The sequence below is a fragment of the Protopterus annectens genome, chromosome 5.part0 (assembly GCF_019279795.1).
Source record: "Protopterus annectens isolate FY-2018-M chromosome 5.part0, PAN1.0, whole genome shotgun sequence".
NCBI classification, from domain to species: Eukaryota; Metazoa; Chordata; order Ceratodontiformes; family Protopteridae; genus Protopterus; species Protopterus annectens.
The window spans coordinates 625850088-625864385 of NC_056735.1; the positions used below are offsets into that span (position 1 = coordinate 625850088).

General features: G+C 39.5%; 1 protein-coding gene across 3 annotated transcripts in view; it reads right to left on the reverse strand.

Moving 5' to 3' along the window:
• The window catches only part of LOC122802711 (cohesin subunit SA-2-like), a 1740876-nt gene that overhangs the window by 1124918 nt on the left and 601660 nt on the right, over positions 1-14298 (reverse strand). The window lies entirely within an intron of this gene.

The following is a 14298-nucleotide window of genomic DNA, read 5'->3' on the forward strand; positions in this document are numbered from 1 at the left end:
TGAACCAGGGACATGGAAGTACAAGTGCAACTCCTGCCAAAGGCAGTTCCCATGGGCAGCAGCAAGGACACTGAACTGACAACTGACCCATGCATCTCTCACACCTGTCTGACATGGCAGCACATACTGCTAGCACAGAGCTTGTGTTCATGCAGACACACACACACACACACACACACACACACACACACACACACACACACACACACACACACACACACACACACACACACACATTTCACAAAAACTGACCATGCTGACCCACGCACATGCAACCTAGAAAAAAATTAATACTGATTAGGCTACATCTCCTGCTAGTGGCCATAAGATATTTCCTACTTTACTGAATGTTCTGTGCCTCTTACTCACATGCACTCTCACTACTTTGGTGTCAGCCTTGGCATACGGCAACCCCACCCCTGTGCAAATGATAATGATTGTGCCATACCCTTTGTTCATTTGGATTAGACTTAGGGTGGCACATATGTTTGATGCACAGAGTGGATAGCTAAAAGAGTATTTCTCACTATGTTGATTTTATACATACATACTACATAACAGGACTTTGGATGTTTTTGTAAATACTCATTTTAAAAGTTTTTTTTCAGTTAGTACTGTACGTCATGCATTCAAAAAATAGTTGTGTACTTACCATAACTTGGAATCTATGCTTTCCAGTGTCATTATTCCTCATGGATGAGTCTTGGAGCTGAGCTGGCAACTAATGGAGAGATCCAGAACTCAAGCACCTCCCCTTCCCATAATCCCCTGCTGACGTGTAACCCTCAGACTGAGTTTGCTGGATAAAGAAAAGGCATCATCGCCTGCCCAGGAGCCTAACTATTCCCAAGAAGAAACATCCTTCCAGTTGTACCAGGTCCCCAGAAGGAAGGGGGAAGGAGGGTGATTTTATGATGAATAATGACACTGGATAGCACAGATTCCAAGTTATGGTAAGTACATAACTGTTTATCTGATGCTATCCATGTCATTATTCATCATGGATTGGTCAGAGTCCCCAGCTACTACAAACCCTGGGTGGCCTCAGGGAAGGATATGCCAGAGCAAGAGGAACTGAAGGAAGCCCTGCTCCTAGACACTAAATTCAACTTAGTGTGAAACAAAAGTGTGGGGTTTAGACCAAGTAGCAACAGCACAAATCTCATCCAAAGAAACCTTAGCCAAGAAGGCAGAAGACATAGCCACAAACCTAGCAGAATGGGGTTTAACTGGTCTGGATAGATGCACATGTCCACTATCATAAATGTAGAAAATACAGCTAGCAATCCATCTGGAAATAGTTACCTTAGGTAGCCTGAGAAAAGGCCACAAAAAGCTGGTCCAACTTCTGAAATTCCTCAGTCCTCTTAAGATAAAAGCACAGCTGCCTACGGATGTCTAAGCAATATAAAGTATATTCCCCCTTATTAGAAAAATTAGGGAAGAAAACTGGTAGCTGGATAGATTGGTTGAGGTTAGCTTCTGAAGCCACCTTTGGAATGAATGAAAGATTTGTCTTAAAGGATATCCTATCCTTGGTGGAAGACCATAAAAGGGGGCTTAATGCTGACAGCCTGCAACTTGGAAACTTTCTTGGCAGAAGTAATAGTCACTAAGAACACCATCTTCCAAGACAGAAACTTAAGATCACAAGATGCAGACGGTTCAAAGGGCTTTTGTGTCAAAGATTGCAACACCAGAGGTAATTCCATGGTGGGAAGGATCTTTGATAGGAGATCTAAGAAGAAAAACTCCTTTGAGAAAGGCTTTGCACACTTTAGAGGAAAAGGTGGGACCCTCATTCAAATGGAAATTAGAAATGGCCGCCAATTGGAGTTTAATTGTAGAGAAACTAATACCTTCCTGAAAGAGAGAAGCCAAGAACAACAAAATGTCAGGAATCGCATCTGAAAAGGGATCTAAATTTCGTTGTCTGCCCCAGATAAAAAATCTTTTCCATTTACTGGAATAACCTTCTTAGTAGATGGCTTCTGAGATGCTAAGATAATATTTTTCATCAGAAAGGAAAGCCTGGACTGTGAAAGGATCACTGGAACTGCAGGAACCAAGCGGTTAGACGAAGAGGCTAGAGGTTGGGAAGGGGAACCCCCAGGGATGGGAAATGAGATCCGGAATGGGATCCAATATCCAGAGAGGATATTTCAGATGAGAATGAAGAAGGGAGAACCATGTATGATGAAGCCAAAATGGGGCAATGAGGATGAGGGGGGTCTTCAGGTGGCGGGTTTTCTGCAAGACCTTGGGAATAAGAGGAGTTGGAGGGTAAGCACAGAGGAGTCCTGACAGCCAATTGTGAACCAGTGTGTCCCTGGGTGACTCCACATCAGGGGGATCAGGGCAAAGCAGTCGCTGCATTTGTGGTTAACTGGGGAGGCAAAGAGATAGCAGTAGGGTTGACCCCAATGGTCGAATATCTGACATGCCACTGATGGATTCAGGGACCACTTGTAAGGACTCAAGATAGACCTGCCAGGATTGTAAGCTACAAGAAGAAGGCGCCTGGAAGACATCACCCATTCCCACACTTTTATGCCCTCTCTGCACAGAGGATAAGACTGTGTTCCACCTTACTTGTTGATGTACCAGAAAATCACCATGTTGTCAGTTTGAATGGCTTGATTTCAGTTATTGTATACAATGCACAGCTGTATATTGTTGATATCATTCCAATAAGCCAAGAATGTCATTGGTGGACACCTCACATAGGTTCTGATTGAGTACATTTATGACTAACAGTATGCAGGTCTATCACTTACATTTCTTACACATTTGTTTGTATACTACAGGTCCCACCACTTACCTTGACATTAGTGCAGTTACAAGTCGTGTGCTTTGGGGGTGGTCTCTGTATGATGCTATCCATACACAGATATTACATGGGTAAGTAAAGCTTGTGGACATTGGACAGCATCACTTTTAATATTTTTATGTGCTTAGGTTATGTGTACTTCTTCACTGGTGAGTGGGTGTGCTACTGTTTGCTTCTTAGCTGATGAGTGTGTGTGCTAATCTTTGGGTCTTAAGTGGCGAGTGTGTGTGCTGTCCTTTGTCTCTCAGCAAATATTGTGCACACCTATATCTGTCAGCTACCTCTGCAGCTACAGGATCTCCCTAAGAATTCTCATCTGTAATTGCTGCAAGTACAGACCCTGCCTGTGGTCCTGGCCCTTGCTGTCCCTGTTGCAGCTGTTTCCTCAAGATGATATTTATTTATTTATTGGCATTTGTTAACCGGGTTTGTCCAGCTGGGTTTGTGGCCCATTTTCAGTGGAGACCCGAGGAGAAAAGCTCTGAGAAATAAAAATACAATTTTAGAATAAACTGTTTAAAAATAAATGCAAGGACAGTTTTACAATTCCTTAAGTAATAGCTGACACATGGAGAATATTACAAAAAAAATCAATACTTAAAGTCAAGGAAAAACTAATTCTAATACTGTAGAGTACCAAAAGTATGTACAATATGTACAACAGAGAAAAAAATTAATAAAAAGCAATTTGGGGAGAATATTATTTAGACCTACCATCTGTAATAACTAACATATGTAGATATGAGACACACTAATTCAAGTACTGTAAAATGCCTGAAATATATACAATATGTACAACAGAGAAAAATACCTGAAAAATATACAATATGTACAACAGAGAAAAATATTCAACAGAAATGTTTAGACACATATTGTGCAAGTAGGCATAATACTAAGCTGAGGAGAGCTAGTGTGGAAGGAAAGAAATGAAGGAGTAGGAGTTAAGTTGGGGTTTGACAGGGTCATGTTTTGGAGTTAAGTAATTGAAGTTTAAGTTTCTTCTTGAAGTGAGATGGGTGAACAATGCTACAAATTTCTCTATGAAGTTTGTTCCAAGCTTGGGCCATAGAGTACTTGTAAAGAAGTTTGCCTACAGCTTTTTTGGGATAGTATATTTGCAGAAGTTGCTGATTTGATGTCCTAAGGGTACGGGGTGGAGAGTACTTAGTAATGAAGGAAGACAGAGAAGGACATGCTAGAGGTTTATGGACCATAGTGTGTAACATTTGCATTTGGGCTAGCAACAATAGATGTGGGAATTCAAGCCATTGGAGAGAGTTTAGAGGTAGGCAGTGATGAGTATTTAAGGGAGAGTTAGTAATAAATCGAGCTATCTTATTATAAGTCTGCTGTAGTTTGTTTAAGATAGTACTTTGAATATGGGTGAGTATGGGAGCAGCATAGAGAAGGGAGGGAAGGAGAAGGGCTTGAGCAAGCGTGAGTTTGGAATTAGTTGTTAAGAATTTCTTATGGCGCTATAATAGACCATGCTTTTGGTTTATCTTTTTTATACATTGCAGAATGTGTAAGTTAAATTTGAGCTCATCATCGATGATGACCCCTAGGAGTTTAGTGTGGGATTCTGGTTGAATAGTAGTGTTAACCATAAACGAACGAAGAACCACCGACCAGGACCCCAAATTCTGGAACCAAAGGTTGCACCAACACAAAAACTTGAACGACAATTTTACCTAGGTTTCGTCTTTAATGAACAGACTTCTTCAGAAATAACATCTCTCAAACCCACCCCAACAATATATATTCACACAATTTTACACCTACGTGAGTTTTCATTAACTAATTAATACATTAATTAATACATTAAAGTTATATACACTTACCCTTCTAAAACTTATTACATAAAAAACACTTTAAATTCCATTCTAACAAACCTTGTTATATACAAATCTCAAAATTTCATAATATTAAAAATACTTATACAACAATATTTAAAACATATCAATACCTTAACCAATGTGATATAATAAGCTTGTTACCACCTATATATATATAAGCTATTACGGCTATATTTAAAAGGTTGGTAAATATTAAAATATTAGGATATATCCCACTTGGAATATATCCTAATAATCATACAATTGGTCATCCTAAAATGTGTCTCAATTTTAAAATGGGAATCATACTAATATTGTCATTGATGCCCGGGAATACCGTAGCATTTAATCGTAACTGCCACTTCATTTCACATATATCCAAGTGCACATCCAAAATCGCACCTTGACAATCTTTTTTAATATGCTGCATTATACAAAACTTAAATTTATGCTCTGTGTGTTGCTCGATATGCCTAACTAAGACATTGGTATTTTTCATGTGCCTAATATCTAATATGTGTTCACTTATTCTTTTCCTAATTGTTCTACAAGTTTTCCCTATATAAAAAAATGAACAATCATCACATTTTGCCATGTAAACAACATTTTTGGTATAACAATCAAAGTGCCCATATATGTTAATGGACACACCCGCAACAACTATTTTTTTTCCTGTGACCAAGATGTACTTACATATACTGCATCTACCACACTTAAAATTACCCTTAGTTCGATTCATGTTGTCACTCTCAATGAAACAACTACCTCCCATTTCCAATAACTGCTTGAATGATTTCCCTTTTCTAAATACATTTTTTGGAACCTTACTTAACTTTTCCCATAAATTACAACCTAATTTCAACAATCTCCAATTGTTTTGTATAATGCTGGCAATATGTTCTGAATCATAATTATATGTAGTTACAAAAAAATATTTGTTCACTCATTTCCACGATAATGTTCATTGTTTCATTTCCCAATTCCACTACTGGATGCATATCCACTTGAAGACCCCCACTACCATTTATTGTCAAAATTGCTCTCTAGACCCCATTATCTCTTTTATGTATTACTTTATCCATAATGGAATCACATAAGACCATAGGATAACCACGCTTAACAAACATACACTTAATAAACTGCATTTCACTAAGAAAATCTTCATGTTCACTTACCATTCTGGCTGCCCTAACCATTTGGCCTTTTAGTATCGTTTTTTTCTGATGGTTAGGGTGCCAGCTCTGGTAATTCAAATACGAATTTGAAAATGTGGATTTTCTGTGAATCCCAGATGTCAAACACTTTCTAACCTGATCCACTTTCAATTTAACATCTAAACAGGACAATTCTTCATTGCTAAACACAAAAGTAAACTTCAAAAATTCCACTGTACTATTTATATAATCTATAAAGGCTTTCATAGTTTCAACACATCCTTCCCAAACCACAAATATGTCATCCAAGAAACGGGTGTATTGCTGTATATGTTTCATATATTCACTGGTAAAGACATATTCCTGTTCCCAGAAGGACATTATATAATTGGCATAAATGGGGGCACAAGTGGTTCCCACTGCCACCCCAGTGTTCTGCTTGTAGTAATGGCCTTCAAAAAATATATAATTATTTTTCAACACAACCTCCATTAAGGTTACAAACACATTAATACGGTCCTGGTCATATGCACCAGTCTTTACCAGCTGCTTTTCCAGCCAGCCCAATCCAATTTCGTTAGGAATGACTGAAAACAAATTACATACATCAATGTTCAACAAAATCGTATGGTCACTAATTTTCACTGCCTTTAACTTCTCCAAAAAATGCCATGAATCCTTTGTTATGTATCCAAATTCCTTTAACCCCTTTTGCAAATGAAAATCCAAAAACTTACTTATAAAACATGTTTTACTTCTCTTCCCATCAACAATTGGCCTAAATTGGATGTTATTCAATCCTTTATGCAATTTTGGTAAACCAAAAATGTTGCTAACCATAGGAAATTAATTTTTCATGTAATAATATTCAGTTTCATCTATTTGCCCCTGCATTAACAAATCCTCAACCATTAAATCTATTTTTAAGTGTGCTATGTGTATTTGATTCAAACTACTGTCTTCATATGTATCAGTAGCTAACATACTTAACATATAGTCTATATAATCATTCCTATCCATCATTACCATGCCGTTACCTTTGTCAGGTTTCATGAACCTAAGGGCCCTATCATCAATTTAATCATTCAACAATTTCTCATTTTTATCTAAATTATTTATGTTGTCTAATTCTTTCCTTTTTCTAATATTTTTGCTTTCTCTCATCTATTCCCTTATATCTAATTTGCAAGCTTTTTCATAAAAAGGCCACCATTCCATTTAAAGGTGGATTAAATTTACTTGGCTGTCAAACTAAAATTTTCTTGCTTTTGATAATTTTCAAAAAACATCCTTATATTCATTTTTTTGTTAACATTTTCAAATCTATCAAAAATTCTGTCAAATTCCCTCTTCTTAGGGGAATAAAGGAAAAACCTTTTGATAACAATTCAGCATGTTCTCGACCATTCACCTTACTAGAATAATTATACACTTTATAATCCCCATGAGCATTTGAAACTATGCACGGACTGCTCACACAAATAGCATTTCCTTCTCCTTGCATTGCATCAATGACATTCAAGAATTCACACATTTCATCATCACATATAACTTCAGATATTATTAAGTCAGTTTCATTAGTACAACTGCCATTAAAGTCCATAAAGTCCAGGCATACAGACTGCTCTCGTTTTAATGGCTCATCTGTATTACCCACTTCAGCATCAATTAACTGTTGACCAGAACCATTCAAAATGTCAAAACTCCCAACTGTCCCGCTATCTTGAAACCCAATTACTGAATAAACACTTACTTCCAACAGTGGGTCAATTGAATTGTCTACCTCCATCCACCTTGATGGGAATTGTGATGCTGTTGTGGGTAATTCCATTTTTTCGTTTTTGCCCCTTGCCTGTAATATTCGTGGCTCTCGTCTGCCTTCTGCTGCTGTCCGCGATTCCGCAACCTCTCTGACCATCTGGGCCCTCCATCTAATTCAGTCTGCTCAGCTTCTCTGTTATACCCATCTTGTCGTCTCATCACTTCCTGTCCAGCCTGCAGATCATCATTGGTTGATGCTCTTCGGTAAGCATGGTTACCCTTATTTAACGGATATGGCCTCTTACTTCTATATTCATCTGTAGCTCTATCAATCTTATTTAATTTTCCTTGATAAATGTTGGCACAACTGGAATCAATGCTTGCCAACATGTTCTTATAGTTGGTTTGGTAATGTTCAAAATTTAAGTTCGCCAAAATAAATTAGTTCTCCTCCTCTAATTCTCTTGCATGGCGGGCTATAAGCATGTCGTTATATTTAATCATTATTCTCATAAGCTCGAACCCAGTCCGATTAAACAATTGGTGCACCTCTTCAATCATTTCTGTCTTCCCATCAATACCATTGGGGTACCTCCAGGCCCGCAACCCTCGCGGTACCATCCCCAATTCAATGTTTTTATACAGATAACTGTTCTCTATTTGCAACTTCTTCATAATAAATAACTTTTTCTCGAAATCCTTCATGCGGCTAACTAAAGTTTGGTTGACCCTCTTAGCCACATTTTTATTGTTACAGTCCTGCTGAAAATTAAAGTTATTAACCTTCCATTGAGTTCTGTTGAAGGTTAAATTGTTACCAATGACATCGCTACCATTTAAACCCACATTATGTGTCTGTTCACCAGCATTCGCCTCATTAGAACCCAATTCAGAGGTAGCCACAAGAATTGGGGTGGGTTGCATCAATGGAATACCCAAACTTCTCAAACTTCCCAACATTTGACTTCCATTTATAGACTGTTGTTGTTCTATTAACTGCTTAATCTGCATTGTATGCTCAGACAATTGCTGGTTGATGCGCTCAAGCAGTCCCTTAATTTCAGGGTCGGAATCCAGGTTCTCCATACTCTCCACACAAACCAAACAGGAATTAAAATTGTCATTCAAGTTTTTGTGTTGGTGCAACCTTTGGTTCCAGAATTTGGGGTCCTGGTCGGTGGTTCTTCGTTCGTTTATGGTTAGCTGTTTGCTGAAACATAATTCCTGTTTGAATAGTAGTGTTATTTGAGGATGTAATGGCAAAGGAAGATTTGTGGTGGGATAATGATTGAGGAAGGAATAGTAGGAGTTTGGTCTTTTTTGGGTTAAGGATGAGGAGATTGCTAGATAGCCAATGTTCAGTATCTAGGAAGACCTGTTGTGTGAGATCTTGGAGTATGGTGATGTTATCTGAGGTAGTAATGAGAGTAGAATCATCTGCATATTGGATGAGGGAAGATGTATTGCAAGCTGTATAAAGATCATTGGTGAAAATATTAAAGAAAAGGGGCCTTAGGATGGAGCCTTGTGGGACCCCAGTTGGGAATAATAGGAAAGGAGAGAAAGAGGAGAGCCATTTTACTGATTGTTGTCTGCACAATAAGTAGCTAGAGAACCAGGCAAGGGAGGAAAAAGTCATATTGAGGTTAGCAAGTTTGGATAGTAGGAGAGGATGGGAGACTGTATCAAAAGCTTTTGATAAGTCAAGACAAGATACCAGTTTGTTATTATCAAGGGCTTCAGCAATTGCATGAGTGAAAGATAGGAGGGCAGTAGTTGTGCTATGTTTAGGACGGAAGCCATGCTGGGTGGGAGTTAGGAGGTTGTGTTCAAGAAGGTAGTTGAGAGTGGATGTATTTTCCAAGAATCTTAGAGAGGGGGATAAGATGGCTATAGGTCTGTAGTTAGAAGGGTCAGTTAGGTTTCCACCTTTATGCAAGGGAATGGTGTAAAAAGATTTCCAAGATAAAGGGACAGTAGCCTCATGTATAGATCTGTTTATAAGTATGGATACTGGCAGGGCAATAGAATCAGCAGCAGGTTTAAGGAAAGAAGGAGGTAGGTTATCAGTGGAGGGAGAGCAGGGTTTGAGTTTCAGGAGAAGTGATCTGATGTATGAAGTGGAAACGGTGTAAAGAAAAGGGTGGGTTTTTGGTTGGTTTAGGAGGGTTAGGCAGAGGAGTAGGATTACTGGTGGGAGACATGTGTGATTTAATAGTATCAATGAAATAGTTATTGAGTAGAACAGCTGTTTCAAGAGATGCTGAGTTTGAGTGGGGGGGGGGGGGGGTTTGCAGGGGAAAGAATATTATTAATGGAGGCCCAGAACTTTTAAGGGTTGGTTTTGTTATTAAGTTGGGCAGTGTTATAGTAGGACCTTTTGTCATTGTTGGTGTGCTTTTTGACAAGATTTCTCAGGTGTCTATAGCTATGGAGTAGGGGGTAAGTCCTTGGATTTTGTCCATGCTTTCTAAGCTTTGTCTCTTTCTAGCATTAGGGACTTTGTTTCTTTTGAGAGCCAGGGAGCATGCTTGGATTTTATTCTGATCTTTCTAGAGGGGGCCAGTGAGTTAAGGGTGTCTAGGAAAATATTATTAAATCTTTGTATGGCATCATTTAGAGGGATGTGTTTGAGGATGAACCAGTCTACGGAAGATAAAATAGAGTTAAATTGGACAAAATCGAAGTTAGAGAGTTTGCGGCAGACTCTATAGATGTGGGATTTGGGAAGTTAGGAGGGGGCACGAAGGACAGAGATGGGTAGGTGGTCGCTAAGTTGGTCAGGGTGTGTTGTAGGGTTGAGGTATAGTTTTGGGGAATTACTGAGTATCCAGTCAATTACTGAGTTAGACTGTGAGTTTTTGTGGTAGTGAGTTGGAGATGATATGAGTTGTTTAAAACCATGGAGGTTAATACTAAGTTGGGGAGAGTTTATTTTCAGTTTGGACCAGTCCAAGTTGACATCACCCAAGATGAGGGTTTCATATGGAATGTTAACTGAAAACCAGGATAGGATAGTTTCAAGGATTGCTAAGTTGTTCCCAGGAGGGATATAGATAGAAGCAATAACTAATTTCTTATGGGGGCCAAGGTAGCAGTTTAGTGCTATGAGTTCAGCATTCAGATATTGTGCAACATGGCACAGACTGTGAAAATTTCTGCAGAGGTATCCAGGTCGTACTGAGGGCACCCTCAGATTTGTCTACACAGAGGAACCATCAGTTCAGCATGCAAAACACATGCTCTATGATGTTTTTAGTTTCAGCATGGGATTTACTGTATTCTTCTTCTATAGGTGTGCACATTTCTGTCGGGTGTCATGAGCCATGGTTCCAGTGCATAACCTGCATCTCCCTGTAGCTGGCTATGTGGAACATCACCCCTAGAAAACCTTGTGTAAAGCTGTGAGGTGTCCCATATGTGTGACTCATGGTAACTACCTGGGGTGTCTGCACACACATTGAGGATGATCTCTCAGGCATTATAGGCAACCTGGCAGTTTAATGAGTGGAAACCCTTCCTGTTGATGTATGTCCTTCCCTCTTCACCAGGTGGGGCTTTTAGTTCTATGTGAGTATAGTCTATGATCCCCAAAGGTTCTAGAACGTGTGTTACAGCATAACATTCCTGCATTGTTCTTGCTTTCTCCTCTGGTGTGCATGGAAAACAAACATACTCCCTTGCATGTTCTAGCATAGAAATTAAGACATTGGTGAAATATTCTGTAGGCTGAGACCCATGAAACCCTCTAGTATATCCCCTGTGGATCTCTGGACTGTAATATTAGCTAATATTTTAATGATACACATACCTTAGTTTCCACTGGTATAGGTTCTCCCCAATTTCCCTTGGGTCTGAGGTGGGGCAGAAGAGGTTGTAAAGTTCCTGTAGTATTTCCTTATCAACCCTGTACCACTCTACTATTTCAATATCATGAGTCCATTCTATGCTAAATGGGATGTAAGCACTCACTCTTCTTGGACGAGGTCTAGCAGCAGCAGCCACACCATTGATTTGAACCTGTTGCACATACACATGCAAGAGAGCAGCAGCAGGCCCTAATACTCATTTTTTTAAGTGAGATGGTGGCTGTATTCTAATAAGCTGAAGTTCATTGCAAAGAGTGACACCATCTCCACACACTTACTTTACAGCTTCCTGAATGGCTCTGGTTAATTAGCATATAATTCAGCTGATTATGCTTTCTGTCTCATATTGCCTCCTTAGAGGCGATCTCTGCATGACTTACAAAGCCATGTCTGACCCAGCTCTATTAGAAATGCTACATTTAAAGAAATCCCAATCCCTCCGCACCACAAGCTCCATAGACCTCAACCTAAATACCACAATCAACAGAACATGCTGGAGGGGCAGGTTCATAACCCAGAGCCTGCCCATGCTATGGAACAGACGTCCCATACATGTCAAGCAGAGCACCTCACTGGCCCTCTTCCAAGAAAAATCTTGATGAGTGGATGGAAAATAGAAAATTCAACACAGGGATCACTCCAGTGGCTTTACTTGAGAGAGGCACTGGGAACTAAGGTCGGGTGGCACAATGCCAGGGTAATCCTATGGTCTTGGCTTGCAAAGGCTCCAGAGCCATTAGCCTTGTACACACCCATGAACCTACAAACCTATACTCTGTTGTTTATCTTTGTCTGGCAGCTCTACACAATGTGTAGAGCCATTTAATGAATAGAAAACAGTGAGCTATCATGTGCACATCACAGCACAACACGCAAGTGATATCAGAGCAGAGATTAGCTGTTCATGAATCTAGCCCATAGTGTTTTTGTACAAAATTAGACAATCGTCTTTACAAGATGAATATATAAAGAAACTCGCTTTGAAATTCTGAGGCAGACATATTCACTACAAGAAAATATTAATGCAATTTATCTCATAGAATCATCCTTAACTGCAGCTTATAAAGAAACTCCTCTTAATTTATAAACAGAAATAGAAACTTTGGTCAGATACAGACCAACGTGAACAATTATCAGTGTCAGTGGAGCAACATGTGGCACACACACCTTCAGTGCAGAAGGCTGTGGGTTTTATTCCCACACCAGGAAGAACAATTATTGACACTGCAGAGCACTATAAGGGGGTGTTGCACTCCTGAGTTTGTCATCCTTCAGATGAGACGTTAAACCAAAGGCCCATCTGATTGTGTGGATGTAAAAGATCCCATGACACCTACTGAAAACAGTAGAGGAAATTTCCCAATGCCCTGGCCAAATTTCCCCTAATAGAATAAATACCAGTTCTGGTCTCCCCTGAAAGGAGGCTACTAGCCTTGTGGGATTAACCCAGTCAACAAAAAGATAAACAATAAAAATAAAAAAAAATGCTAGCAAAAGCCCACATGGCAGCAATGTCTATGTTCTATATTAATATACCTTATAAGTTTGTATTTATTTCAGATTTGATGGTTATATCACAGCATCTATGATATGAGGTCAGTCTTTAACTGTTAAGAATGTCCTTCACACTTCTTCTTCTTTCGGCTTTTTGCGGTTAGGGGTCGCCACAGTGGATCACCTGTCTGCTCATGATTGACAGTAGAGTTTTACAGTGTCGTGTTGCCAGCCCGCTGCCCAACCTTACATGGAAGGCACACAAACGCACGCACGCACTCATGCCTAGGGCTAATTTAGAGTGTCCAATCCACCTACAGCATGTCTTTGGGATGTGGGAGGAAACTGGAGCACCTGGAGGAAACCCACGTGACAACAGTGAGGACATGCAGACTCTACACAGAAGGCACCCCAGCCGAGGATCAAACAGGAGTTTATTTAAAATAGAATTTCTGCACAAAATATATACAAATCATTGAAGAGGCCTTATGAAGAGGGTCCAGCCAATGGCACATGCTTTTATTGCACATACAACAAAATACCTCACTACTTACATTCATGAGCACTCTGCCCTACTATGACCGATGCCAGTATAAGTTTTCTTGGTTAAGAGTATGATAGTGATAACAGTTCCAAGAAAAACAGAACCAGAAGTCACTTCTTAAAACAAAATAACTTTTTAATATGAATTAGATTTAGGACCAGATACGCTACCTTTGCTTCATTTATTTTCTAATTACAAAACACATTAAAAATCCCACAGAGAGCTTATATTACACAGCACTTGTCTGATGGCAGAAAGAAACAATAAGTCTATTTAGTGTGCTCTTTGAAGTATTTTAACATGGTACCTCCCCTCTTTCTCTTCCTTCTTTCATGCCCCTTTTTTGAACTGGCCTAGGTCTCTGTGGATTTCCTCTACCACCCATACTTGTAGTTCAAGCCATCGGACTACTACCTTCTCTGTGAAAAATAGATTGGAGATAGAGGGAGCAGTCAATCCCTGCTGCCTATGTCTCCTACTTATGCCTCTGTCCTTGCTGTTCAGAATAACCACTTTACATCTCCCTGACATGATCCTGTGCAGCAGGATCACCCCCGTCTCCTCTGTATTTAAATGAGAAGATCTTTAGCTCCTTTAGCCTCTGCTCATATTCCTTCACCTCCATTCCCACAGATCTTTCTGGTAGGATTCCAATGAATTCCTTCTGTCAGTCTGATTTCCTTTTCTTTACAAGGACATCAGAATTGCTTGCAGTACTCAGAATATGATCTGAACAAGGCCCTGTGGTATGGAAGCACTTCCTCTTTGCTTCTCAAATCTACACGTCTAACAGTACACCCCACATTTGGTT